The sequence below is a fragment of the Benincasa hispida genome, chromosome 2, assembly GCF_027475165.1.
Source record: "Benincasa hispida cultivar pf3 chromosome 2, pf3_genome.v1.1, whole genome shotgun sequence".
Lineage (NCBI taxonomy): Eukaryota > Viridiplantae > Streptophyta > Magnoliopsida > Cucurbitales > Cucurbitaceae > Benincasa > Benincasa hispida.
The window spans coordinates 15,872,845-15,886,450 of record NC_143479.1 but is presented as its reverse complement, the minus strand read 5'-3'; the positions used below and the strand labels follow the sequence as shown (position 1 = coordinate 15,886,450).

Below are 13,606 nucleotides of genomic sequence, written 5' to 3'. Positions count from 1 at the left end.
TACGTTTGATATCTATTTGCCTTTTGCCTTTTGTTTTTGTTTTAATTCTTCTCTGGGAAGTCTTTAAAAAAATGTAAAGTTACTTCTTAGGGAGCGTTTGGTGCGTGATAAAAGTAGAGGATTGAGTTGAATTGATAATTATTATCTAAAGAGTTAAATTATCTGGAGAGTTAAATTGTCTATGTTTGTTGTGTAGAGTTGAGTTGAGTCGGTTGTCTGTGTTTGGTGTGTAGAATTGAATTGAGTTAAGTTTGAAAGTCTGTGTTTGAGTGTAAGATTGAGTTGAGTTGAAGTATCTGATACAGTTTTTTTAAATGATATTTTTTTTTTGTGTTTTCTTTTTCTTTTCTTTTATTTTTTATTTTGCTTTGCTATTGTTGATTAATCTTTAATTATACACCTATTTTCTCAAATCTTTTATGGCATAAATGGAACAATTTCATTTTTTTTAATCTCAATTTGTAAAACACAATAGATTATTTTCAATGTATTCTTTTCAAAGATTGTAATAATTTTAATTCTCTTCAATCTGTAAAATACATCACCAAAATACATGTCATATTGATGCTCAATTACTAATGAATTGGTATATTGTATATATGTATATTGAATCTTGTTAACTTGACATTATTATTTCACATATTGTACACATAAACGTTGAATAACTGGATAACTTAACAGTTTATGTCTATATAATATGGATCGTATATGTGGAACTAAAATTGTATAGGGAATAACTACCCTCCATTTCATAATGATGGTGAGAATGTGATAGTGTAGTATAGTTATATTATTTTGAACATCACAAAATTTCTATTAAACGATCACATGTGACAATTTCAAAAAACAAATTCACAAAATATGTGTTTTCGGGTTAAAATATTAAGTGACCAGTCTAGTGCGTCTGAGCAAGTAGGTGTGTGCAGTATCATAGTCGTTTGTCTTTTGGTGGACAAACGAAAGGTCTGTTTTTGGGATTGTCTAAAATTTATTATAATGGTATACAATTTAAGCATAATTTAGAGTTGGTTTGTAATGATAGTTTCGAGACTTACTTAACCTTACTTAGAACAACTCTATGTAATTAATATAATAAATATCAACTTGAAATGTAATATATGCATATTAAAACAAAACACTACTTTCATATTATAAAATAATTTGGACAATTGGTTTTAGTCAATATTTGATGGTTAAATTTTTTGAAACAGTTATATAGTGGACAAAAAATGTAAAGAAAAATACAAAAGTACCTAAAATTATTTCTAGGAAAGCCCTTGTCATCTCACACCCAAAAAATAAGAAATTTGGCCGAACACTTTCATATGTGTAGTTAATTTTCAAAGTTTATTTTAAGAACTTTTTCATTTTATTACTATATCTTCTTTATTTTCAAAGTTTCAATTTATATTTTTTGAATTATTTCATGTGTGTAGTTTTAAAAATTTAGTTAAAACTTAAATTAAAACTTAAAAAGGATAAATAAAAACATCAATAAAAACCTAATAACTTTGAATATGGTATCAATAAAAACATCAAACTAAAAATCAATTTATCCTAAATTTAGTTATTATTATTCTCCTTTTGTTAGCACGTTTTTAAAATAAATACAGTAGTTTATTTAAAATTTTCATTTTATTGCTATGTTTTCTTTATTTTCAAAGTTTCAATCTATATTGTTTGAATTATTTCATATGTGTAGATTTAAAATCTTAACTAAAACTTAAAAAAGATAAATAAAAACATCAATAGAAACCTATTAACTTTGAATATGATATAGTAAAAACATCAAACTAAAAATCATTTTATCCTAAATTTAGTTATTATTCTTCTTTTGTTAGCATGTTTTTAAAGTAAATACAACGGGTTAATAATAAATAACTTGGAAAAATTTTCAATTTATACATTTTAATATTTGTATAAATTTAAACTGTAAAATAATAATTGTATCAACTGAAATTTTGAACTTCTCGTAAGTATATTAATTAGTACTCCTTTAGACTTATTTTAAAGGGTTCTTTTTAAATATATTTACAATATATAACAAAATTTTAGAACTATCAATGATAGAAATCTATCGATGTTTATCCGCGTTTATTATTGATAGTTCTAAAATTTTTCTATATCTTATAAATATTTTCAACAGTTTTACTATTTGAAATAATTTTTCTATTTTAAAAATATCATGCAAAACATATAATTATTTATAGATTAATAAAATGGACAATTATAATTGATGCACAAACAATTTTCAAAGTAAGTTTAAATTGATTCGTTTGTGAAAATGTAGGAATTTAATTTACAAAATTATAAGTTTGACCCTGTGTTTATCCAAATCAAACATAATGGAAGATGTAAGTTAATATACTTTTGAGAAAACTTAGGATTTAAATTCATTCATTTGATAATTCAAAATTTAAATTGATACAACCCAGATTTTAATATTATAAAATAATATTTTTCCTAATAACTTTTTATTATAATAGTCTTCTTGAAGAAAAAGAGGATAAAAAAGAAATCCAATATTCTCACAAGGGAGAAAATGTGGGAAAATGTTCAACATACAAGTCAAAAATAAGTAACCATAATACATTACAACTAAATAGTCTCCAACAAGTACAACAAAGAATAGACAATAACAAAGATCATTCCGAATGTAAAAACTCACGAACCTTAAACTAGTTACGAAAGGTATGTTCGATTAGTTTGGGCTCTACACGGAAGAAAAAGAAGTGTAGTTAGACCATAGTGCATACGATTGAAGTAGTAATAAAATATACGATATCATACCTTTGTTTATGTTCAGAGTGAATGAAGGTCGAGTCGGTCCACAACTAGGGGGACAAATAATCGGTTCAAGGCCTAACAAAAACATAAAAATGTTAGTGACATATCTTACTTTGATTATAAAGAAAGGAGGATGCATATCTTATATGAACGGAATACGTTGAAATTAGAGGTGGAAGAAGGAAACAAAGTATATGGAAACAAAGTATATTGCAAGTTGCAACCGTCAGACAACACATATGAGAATGTTTATCGGTTTAAAAGAAAATTGAAATAAAAAGGAAGGATCAGGGACGTATCAACATACTTTATCAAAGAAGTCTGTGGAGAAGTCTCAGGGAGAGATTGGTATAAGTAGAGGATACAATAAATATGATTGGTGAGGAAAGTTAGGTACAGTTAGTGCACCTAACTTCAATAAATTCAGGTAAACCCATAATAAAAACAGTCAACTCAGAAATAAATAAATTAAGTAATGGTCAGGTCAATACTAGTGGTTGGGCTAGAAATGGACATAAATACAACATAATATCTAACACATGAAAGGACATAATAATACATATGAGAAGGCCTCATGATTTCAAGAAGTTATTTCATTGGAACAAATCCAATTCCAAGCAAAGAAAATAAACAGTTTCAACACTTCTAAAATTGAAGTCAAATTTAAATGTACAATTAAATTATTTCAATACTGAAAACAAATTCAATGGAACGAAGAAAAAAAAAATCCTTCAACAGAGTTAGAATAGAAAAAAAATTGAAAGGAAATAAAATTAAAGCAGAATTTATACTCAAAAGATAAGGAAAAACAGATTGAAAGGAAATAAAAAAAAAATCATTCAAAAAATAAGGAAAACCAGAGATGTATGCCTTTTTGTAATCTAAAAATGAAAAGGCAATAAAATTAAAACAGAAATCATGAAAGGTAATAGAATTAAAACAGAAATCATACCCTAATATGAGACTGTTGGTTTTTAGAACAAATCATCATTGACCCTTAGAAAAAAGAAAAGAAAAGAAAATAGACCTTTTGTTGGGGCAGATTGACCCCTACCAAGCTCTAATAACACGGTTAGCATCCCTTACCACGGATCCACTTGCCATCCCATTTCGATGGAAAAGCATAAGAAAAAGGGCAAGGGGAGGGCACGTGATTTAATATTGAAGCGACAAGAGAAAATCTGGATAAAAAAAGTATGGAATAGGAAATAGAATAGATATGGAAGGAAGAACAGAGACGAATTAAATACAATATAAATGGATAAAGAAAATATAACCCATTCGAGTTCGTGGAAACAAAAGTGGAAGCTAATTGTGAGAGCTGAAGAACAAATTATAGGAGTAAATCCTAGGTAGTCACAAACATGTAAGCTATATCAGAATAGTCAGAAATCAAACGAAGTACAAAGCCAATAGTAATCGAAAAAATAAAACATGCAAGGAAGAATATGACATAAGGAAATCAAGAGGACAACACACAAATCTAAACAAAAAAAACTAGATCTATATAAAATCGTTCATGTATACTAAAAAAATAGTTAGATCTACCAAGAAAATGGTTAGATCTACCGAAATATCTTTAGATCTACTAGAAAAGCGTTCATATCTACCAAATCTGAGAAGAAACCAAAGAAATCTAAGAGGAATAAACATACAAAGAAACAAAAAGAAAAAAAAAATAGACATGCAAACGAACCAAAGAAGAACGACGAAAGAAAGGAGAAGATGAGAAAAGAGAGAGGTGAGTAATGAAAAAGTGTGAGGGAAGAGAGGGGGTAGAGTAATTAAAACGCTACAAATGGGGAGTGAAACAGGGGTTTAAAACCCACCGTTTTAATTTGAGCGTCCATCAAACACGGGGTGGGCTTTTTAAGCCTACCTAATCCAACTCCAACCCACCCAACAACCCGTTAATTTCTAGGGGAATTAGAGCGTATGACAAAATTTAAGGTTTTGTTTTGAAAAATGGCAAAATCACCCAAGATAAGATTTATGGTAATTCACGTGACATGCACATGACCACAAATTTCTAAATTCCTGATTTGCCCTTGTCTGGTTCATAGTTATTATTGATGAAACTACAAATACAATGTAATTGTAGAATAAAACACAAGATCGAGTTATGTACACAGAGTAATTGTTGATTTTCCTCAAGAACGACTCCCTATTTTGTTTATGTAGTTAACATAATCTCCATATTTTATTATTAATTTAGATTTTGTTTAACCACTTTTTGAGTTAATCTCACCTGTATTAAATATCTAGATTTTTCTACCAAATTAATATTTTAAATATCCATATATTATTAAATTTTATTTTATCTAATCAAATTTCAAATTTTATCCAAATCTTTGAATGGTTTTTAGTTACTTTTTACATATTCAATTTTATTTAAATCATTGAATTGTTTTTCATAATGTTTTACATATATTCTTAATAAATTAACTGTATATTTCTCATATTCTTGAAGGATTAAATTTTTTTATATACTATTTTTGTTATTATTTTAACGAATTTTATAATTATATATATATATATATATATATATATATATATATATATATATATATATATATATATTCTTAATAAAATAGCTATATATTTCTCATATCCTTGAATGACCATTTTTTACGAAGTGATATTATTTTTTCCAAATGGTTAAAATATTCTTCAAAATTTTTTTGATCAATTTTAGCACTTATCATACTATTATATTTATGTTTATATAAAATTTCACGAATTAACTAACATATAGTTATACATATGTAATAGTAATATGAAGCTATGGGATTTAATTATTTTACATTTACACATACATCGTAATTGTAATGTAAATTTATGAGATTTTAACCATAATTTTTTTATCCGTTATTATAACAAATTTTGTATCTTCCTGATTTTTCTCCATGATTGTCTATCCAAATTTATCTTTTGTCATTAGATTTAAGTTTATCTTATTCATTGTTAGATTTATTTATAGATTTTTTTTTTAATCAAATTTGGTTTTATCTTATTCATTTTTAATTTATTTATACATTTTATTATCAAATTTAGTTTTTTATTGTTTTCTTTTTTCAAATTGATTAAGGTTTATCTAATTATTTTTCAATTTTTTTTTATATATTTAGAGATTTTTATTCTTAGGTAACTATTTTTTTATTTCATACATTTTTTATTTTTTATTATTACTATTTATATAATTTATTTTTTTAAATGTAATATAATAATAAAATAATATATCATTGGTATATAAACTGTAATATTCCGAGATCGTGTGAATTTAAATTAACTATCTCAAATTATTGGATTTGTTTCCTTTTAATTTTGTATTTTAGTGTTAAAAGTAATATAATTGAGAAGATAATCCATTTAAATTTATTTGATACGAGATTTGAGAATTTTGTATTTAAGTTGATAAAAAATTTGAAATTCGCAAATTTTAAATTTAAGAGGGAAAAGTATAAGAGTCAACCTTACTTTGAATTATATATATATATATACCTAATAAATTTCCATAGAGTTTGAAAGGTCTAGATTTCGTTTTAGAATTCAATTTTAATATAATTCAAATCAATGAAAAAAAAAATGAATAAAAGAAAGGAAAAAAAATAAAAAGTAGAGTCCTACGGGCTACAACTTCTTTCTCTTTTCATATTTTTATTGTTCTACCATTATCGTAGCCGCATACCATACCACCAGTAGGTTAAGATGTGTTATTTTCCTTTTCTCACTTTTTTTGTTCGTTCATGAACCTGTAATCGGCAGGCATACAACTCCAATATATGATTTTTCTTTCCTTCAATTGTTTTTTATTCTCTGTGACATTGTGTATTGTGATCGCTTGTCGAAAAGAAAAACCGAAGGAAGAGGCGTGATCGTGTAAAGAAATTCTCAAATGTCTAATTTCTTTTAGAGTGGAAAACCATAGGAATATGAGAAGTTTTTCAAATCCCTAGTTTTATTTATTTATTTATTTATTATTATTTTTTTAAATTTTGAGTTGTTGGTTTTGGTTTTAATTAATTTTTTTTATTTCTCTATGAATGCTGAGAGAATTGTAGTAATTATATCATATAGATGTTGATTGGACTTTTGATAAACTACATTGGTTACCATTGTAAAACGTATTTGAAGTTTTTTGCTTCAACTTATGAACGTTAAGTATTTATTTGTAAGGGCAATTTTGACCATTTATCATTTCAATTTTGCCATTTTCGAAATTTTGAATTTTTTTTTTTTGTTATTTTTTCATATGAAACCTCTAAATTTACTATTTGAAAAATAGTAAACTTGAAATTAAATTAAAATTAATTAAACACATTTAGACATTTATACTTTTGAAGAAAATTAATGGAAGTATACCAATTGATTTTAAAAATTCGACATGTTCTTTGAAAAAAGGTTTAAGATAGTAAGTTATTTATTTAGGTTGATTTATATGAAGTGATTCATGAAATTGATTTCTCAAAACTTTTTTTTTAATAACAATTCTAAATAAAAGTCGATAGGAACACGACTCAACTAACATAAATTTGTTTTACCAATTGAAGTATGCAATTCAAATTTTTTACCCTACATATTGTTTAAAAAAAAAAAAATCTAGAAAAAAAAAATAATAGTATTGAGTTTTAATCAACGCTAGTGCAACTTTTAAAGCATATAAACACAATTTCAATATTTATGAAAAGAACACAAATGTATAAGCAAAAAGATAAAATATATCAATTCTAAAATAAATAATTATTCTCCACTTCATATCTTTTGGAGTGAAGCAAAATGGAAGGAATCTACACTATAAAAACTATAAAATTGGTGTTGCTCAAATTGTTTCATCATCTTGATCCTTCCAAACTTTGGATTGTACCAAATAAAACAAGTATTATTGACAAGACACTTCATAGCTTTTGACGAATTTAGTAAACACCATCCAATCTGACATGTCACCCAACAACAAATGTACTGATTTTCTTTTAAAAAAAGTATATATTTTAAATCTTTTTTATAAGTTCCTATATGTGTTGTTGTAGAAGGTTACATGTACTAAGGCTCACCATGGGTTTCTAAACAAAAAGAGGATTCTTGAAATCTAAATGGGAGTAACCTTTTTTTTATTGTAGAATTGTTAAAAAATCGATTTGTTGCACATAGAGTTCATCTCAAGTTCTAGGCATCCAAAAATACACTCGGAGGAAGCAGTGCTGCAATTACAAAAATGAAATTTTTATCGATAGAAAAAATGTCAAATTATTTATAAAAATAATAATAATAATAAAAAAAAAAATTCAGCACACGTGAATCTTTAAAAGTTTTATAAAATACCCAAAGTACCCCTATTTTCTCACGTTTCTATCGCCGATTTCTTCATCCCCGTGTGCGACTTCTTCTTCTTCTTCTTCTTCTTCTTCGTCATTCATCTCTTTCTTCTTCTTCTTTGTCGATTGGTTGCTTCTTTTTTCTTCTTCGATTGAATTGAGGTTGATCAACGGTGGAGTAGTTCTTCTTGTTCTTCGTCCATCGGCGTATTCCTCTTGTTCTTCGTCAATCGTCTCCTTTCTTCTTCTTGTTTAATAGTTGGGTTTTTGCCTTTGATTATGAATTTCTATTTGGTTTATTGATTGGGGATGTGAAACGTGAAATGTGAATGAAGAGGAAAGAATGAAAGTGAAGTGAATGAAGTCAGTTGAGGAGTTATGTGTCAAAGTGTCGATCTGATTCTGACACGTCTACAACATTTGGCAACATTATATTTTACAAATAATAATAAATTAGTCATACAAATTCCATCCCATTTTATTTCCTTCCCTAACGCAAGATTTTAGATATGGGAAACAACCCATTTTATATTTTTAATTTACAGGTTCTCAACGTTCTCTTTTTTATCTTTAAACTTACCATTTAATTTGTTTTAGTTTTAATAAACTTTCAATTTCATCCACTTACACCCCTTGCAATAAATTTTCAGTCCATATATCATCATGAACAAACTTTGGCTTATGTAATTGAAAAAAACACATTGTCATTGCGATTGGTAGTAGTGGATATTGTAGTAAGACTTTTACATCTATTGGTTGGAATGGAAATCACTGACAAATCACTCTGGTTCAAAGCCTTTGAGAACTTTGACAATCTTTCATGTACTATATAAATATATAGACACTGATAGACTTCTATCAACCTTTATCAATGATAGACTTCAATCAGTTTCTATCATTGATAGACACTAATAGACTTCTATCAACCTCTATCAATGATAAACTTCTATTAATTTCTATCACTACTAGACACTGATAAACTTCTATTAAACTCTACCAATGATAGATTTGTATCAGTTTCTATTACTGATAGTATCAATGATAGACTTCTATCAGTTTTATCAGTGATCGACACTAATAGACTTCTATCAGTCTCTATTAATGATAAACTTCTATTAGTTTCTATCACTGATAAACACTGATAGACTTCTATCTTCGTTAATGATAAACTTGTATCAGTTTCTATCACTGATAGACGTTGATAACAATGTCTATGACAACTATCTAAAAGCAACAAATTTTTTTGATAACAATGTCTAGTTTATGTATCCTAAACTATCTAAATAGAAAAAAAATTACCAACAACTAGCAACAAAAAAATGATTATCTATTGATAGACAATTGATAGCAGCCTATCACTATTTGTCATTGATAAATAGTGATAGACTACTATCAATGTCTATCTGTGATAGATAGTGATAACAATGTCTATCACAACTATCTAAAAGTAATTTTTTTTTAAATATTTCATAGTGACTTCTAGTGTATAGTTGATGACAACAAAATTATGAACAAAATCATTATCTATTGATAGACCATCGATAGTAATCTATCATTATTTATCACTGATAGACAATAATAGAAAACTATCATTGTCTATCACAAATAGACAGTGACAGACAACTATCAGTGTCTATCTGTGATAGATGATGATAGTGTTCTTTCACTTGGTCTTTCACTTGGTCTTTTATTGTCTATGATTATCATTCTAATTACTATTTTGGAACTAGCAATAAAACTATAAAAAACTATCGCTTGATCTATAATTTGGTTTTCCATTGTCTATCATTATCATTCAAATTTATATTTTTGAACTAACAACAAAACTATAAATAGAGGAGGAGAAGAAGGAGGAAAGTGTTGAACTAATAATAGAACTATTGTAAACCCCGAACCCTATTTTTCCTACTTAAGTATGATAATTAATATGTTAATTAAGATTAAGTATAAGTTAATATTATGTTTATAGGGAAAAGCTTGAGGATGATTAAGAAGAAGAAAATCTTCTAAGTGTTGAGAAGGAAGCTCTTAGGTAGTAAGGTATATAAACATTTAGTAATGAAAATTTTGGCTAAGTATGGAAGCTTAGTGTTGAAGACCTTGATGTGTGAAGGGTGATGCTTAGGTGTGGCAGCCATGATTTGTGGAGGTTAGAATGAACACATGAAGGCATTGGCCATAAGGCTAAGTGTTGGTTAAAGTGGTGCCATGTGTTGAGCATGAACAATGCACCAACCAAGCCCATGTGAGGTTAGATGGGCAAGGATGCGCGCGGCACAACAAGGCCCTTAGGTGATGGGATTATAGTGTGCATTGGCTATGTGAGGCTACATGCAAGAGAAGCCATGCAGTGACCAAAGGCAAGGTAATGGACAAGGCAAGGGGCGCCGAGGCATGTGTTTTCCAAAAGGGTGAGCGTCGAGTGTGCCTTGCGATGGTAAGGATTTTGATGAGTCATGCATTGGTTTAAAGGGGTTTATTAGCTTAACCACCGATTATTTTGACCAACTGTCATGATCAGAGGTGCTAATCCCACTTAGTAGGTGAGTCGGCAGCCTAAGATTAAAAGGAGGGCATGCAAGGCTAGTATAAAAGGGAAGGTTTCAGTTCAGGAGCTCGGTTTGAGCAGTTTACTCATGCAAAAGAGGTGATTCTAGATCCATTTAAATCTTAAAGAGGTAGTTAAAGCTCCAGGGCTTCCGGAAAAAATCTCCTAAGGATTCAAGTTGAAATATGAGAAAATCTTCAAGAAGGTCAGGTTCTTGTGTGAATCTGAGCCAGAGGTGAAGATTGGAGGTTTTCAGATAGACCAAGAAAAATTTGAAGCTCAAATTTTAAGGTAAGCATTTAAAACATTTATAAAAAAGTTTGTAGAAGAAAACTTTCCAAGATAGGTTCTAGAAAATAAGTTATTCCAGCTCAAAATTGTATCTGAAATTTTGGTTTGAATATGCAGGTAGCTGCTTAGGATGAACAAGCAAGCAACTTGAATAGCCAGGCAGAGGCACTGGTGAGCGGGTACATGAGGGCTGGTTAATGCAAGGCATCTCGCAGGTGAGGGCACTCAGCTGTGAGTGAGATGAGGCATGAGTGTGCGCACAAGGCGCTAAGTGCAAGGCATTGAGCGCAAGGGCTGCAAGGAGCATGCTTTGGCGTGCAACTAGATGAGTGCATGAGGCATGCAATAGGCGCATAGTTGGTCTTGTGGCCACATAGCCTAGAATCATAACTCAAGAAAAAGCTAAGTGTTTGAACACATAAGGGAGGTATGCGTTGAGTTGAAATGTGATATTCTAAGTTAAATGTTAAGCTTCTTTATGAGAGATAGTCTCACAAGGAGACCAATGACATTGGCTAAATATGTTATTCATGTCCAAAGGGTTAACACCAATAGGAAAAGCTTATCAACCCTAAGAGGAATGCCTAAGGTTGTGAGTGCAAAACTAAGAGTTTTCTAAATGTTTTAGTAGCACATGTTTTATTTAAAAGTTTAGACTCGCTTGCTTATTTTAAAAGAATGTTTAAGATAGTTTTTAAGAAAACTAAGTTTTAAAGAGTTACTAACGCATGCTAGTTTAAAAGAAAGTTTATGGAAGCATGTTTAAAGTTTTATATGCTTTATGGTCACAAGCATATGTTTGAAGTTTATGTTTATATGATAAAGATTTTAAGCTCAAGTTTCATATTATTATGTTTCCAAGTATATAAGCTTCAGTGATCAAATTTTTATGATGTATCTGTTGAGCTGATATCGAAGGACTATGAGAAGGTATCTAGTAGCAGTACCTAAGGTATGATGGTACTTAGTTATTACCACGTGCATGTAGATAGAGCTGATGTTGGTAGTGTTGAGATCACTCCACACCAACTAAGGATTGACGTTGAGGGATTGAGCAAAAAGGTTCTCTCTCAACTAAGGATACAAATGTTTAATGTTTTCTAGCAACTTTATGTTTTAAAGTTTTAAGTATGAGTTTGCTTGACAATTTTCAGTTTAAAGCATGATGTTTATGTTTTATTAGTCACTCACTAGACTAGTAGCTCACTTTTTTTTTTTTTTTTTTTTAAATGTTTTCCTCCTCCCCAAGTAGTGGTCATCTCCCTAGAAGTTAGCTGCACTGCTGCTTTGCAGTCAAGCTCACAGTTTAAAGAGAAGTTTTAGATGTTTACTTGTAAATGTCTATGCATGCGTGTTGTTCATGTTAGGGACTAGGGATAAGTTTTGGGATCCATTGAACTCTGTTTCTATATATATGGTTTAAATAAATATGTTGTATGTTGAACCCTGGTGTTGCTCAAATTGTTTTTGTTGGGTTTTATGTCCTAAAACTCGTGGTTTGTAAAACAATAAACTTATTCTGAAAAATCAATGAGTTATTATTGAATATATGAACTGCTTACTTCGTTTTAGAAATAAATCCAATAAACTAAAAGATCAATGACTGCTACATGAGTACTTGAACTTTATGTGGAGATATAAAAGTGGATCAAGTTTGAGTAAATAGTCAAAATGATCTATAGTATATGAATAAGGTTGGGTACTTTATTCTGGTAACACTATTGGATGCAGCCTACTCTGTAGGTGTTACAAGAAGTTGTAAAGTGCTACAAACGAAGTGATCCTGATTCGTACATGTCATGACATGAGGAGTGGGGGCGTCTTGTGTAATGAGTTTGCACAAGATCGGACCACGAAATAAGCCACTTTTACTTTATAACGCTGTTTACTGTTTAAAACTGACTATTTCACAATGATGACCTAGGTAACTTAACCTAAATCCTGAGCTAACTATGAACTCTTGTTTGTTCGGGATTATCTTTAGATTTGCATAGGTGAGGGTTGGCTGAACAACATCGGCTCAATAAGCCTCCCATTCAGGGGTAAAACTGGGTAGATAGCTGGGGACATATGGTGCAAAATGGAATTTACTCCTACCCGCTTTCAGGGATACTATGAAGGTTGTTCCCTTAAGTACTGACTCCGGGTCTTGAACAAAAGGCCCCACCCTCTCATTGGCTCGAGAGGGTCTCGATTTGATGATCGGATCACAAACCAATTGTTCATTACAGGATCAACGGGACTTAAGGAACAAGAGATAATCTCGGGGGTAAAACAACCTTTTGACCCAGCCGTTATTATGAACAACTTGTGAAGGGTTAACTTACAAATCATGGTTATATCGAGTGGATACAATATATCTAAAGTGAGGGGAGTGCAACTACGAGCTTTAGTAGAGTGACCCAATAGGTAACGAACGAGGGTTAATTCGGTGTAAAAAGTTTAGCCAATTAATCTCGGATCTCCACCAGGTCCCCCTACTAGTTCACAAATGGATTAGCCTTAGAGTAGCGTGATAAGTTAATTTGAAACGTTCAAATTAAAACTAAGGGAATTAGTAATTATATGTGGTATAATTACACGTTTATTATTGGAATTAAATGGAATTAGAGAATCAATTAATATTTTAAATATGGTTTAAATATTAAATTCATGAATAAAGATTCAT

The 13,606-nt window shown here is 29.4% G+C and overlaps 1 long non-coding RNA gene across 1 annotated transcript; it reads right to left on the bottom strand.

The window, feature by feature from the left end:
• Positions 1-2,507: 2,507 nt before the first annotated feature.
• On the bottom strand, positions 2,508-4,627 carry LOC120071712 (uncharacterized). Its single transcript, XR_016527566.1, has 3 exons — positions 3,815-4,627; positions 2,791-2,862; positions 2,508-2,713 (listed from the first exon to the last, which is right to left on the bottom strand). It is a non-coding gene; the product is annotated as an uncharacterized LOC120071712 (long non-coding RNA).
• Positions 4,628-13,606: the final 8,979 nt, after the last annotated feature.